This window comes from Mastomys coucha, unplaced genomic scaffold (assembly GCF_008632895.1).
Source record: "Mastomys coucha isolate ucsf_1 unplaced genomic scaffold, UCSF_Mcou_1 pScaffold14, whole genome shotgun sequence".
NCBI classification, from domain to species: Eukaryota; Metazoa; Chordata; class Mammalia; order Rodentia; family Muridae; genus Mastomys; species Mastomys coucha.
In genome coordinates, this window is record NW_022196896.1 from 130,577,717 (window position 1) to 130,578,070 (window position 354).

Consider the following 354-nt stretch of genomic DNA (forward strand, 5'->3'; position numbering starts at 1 on the left):
AAGAAATGGCATAGAAAAAAAACTTGATTGGTTACAATCTGGTGCATCTAGTTATTTTTTTGTTCAAGATTAGAGCGGGTGGCCTCTCTTATGCTCAGGTAGACTGGAGTCTGCTTTTGCAGGAAAAACTGGTCTCTCGGGACTGACCAGCTTCCTTGAGGGTTGATTCTGGGGCATGGGGTGTGAGGGGCTATTTTGTTCTGCCTATTGCTGTAGAAACTTAGGCCAAAACAATGGCCTCCGATCATTTCTGGCTAACATTGGGTAAAATAAATTTGCTTTTTACTGCTGGGCGGTGGTGGCACACGCCTTTAATCCCAGCACTTGGGAGGCAGAGGCAGGTAGATTTCTGAG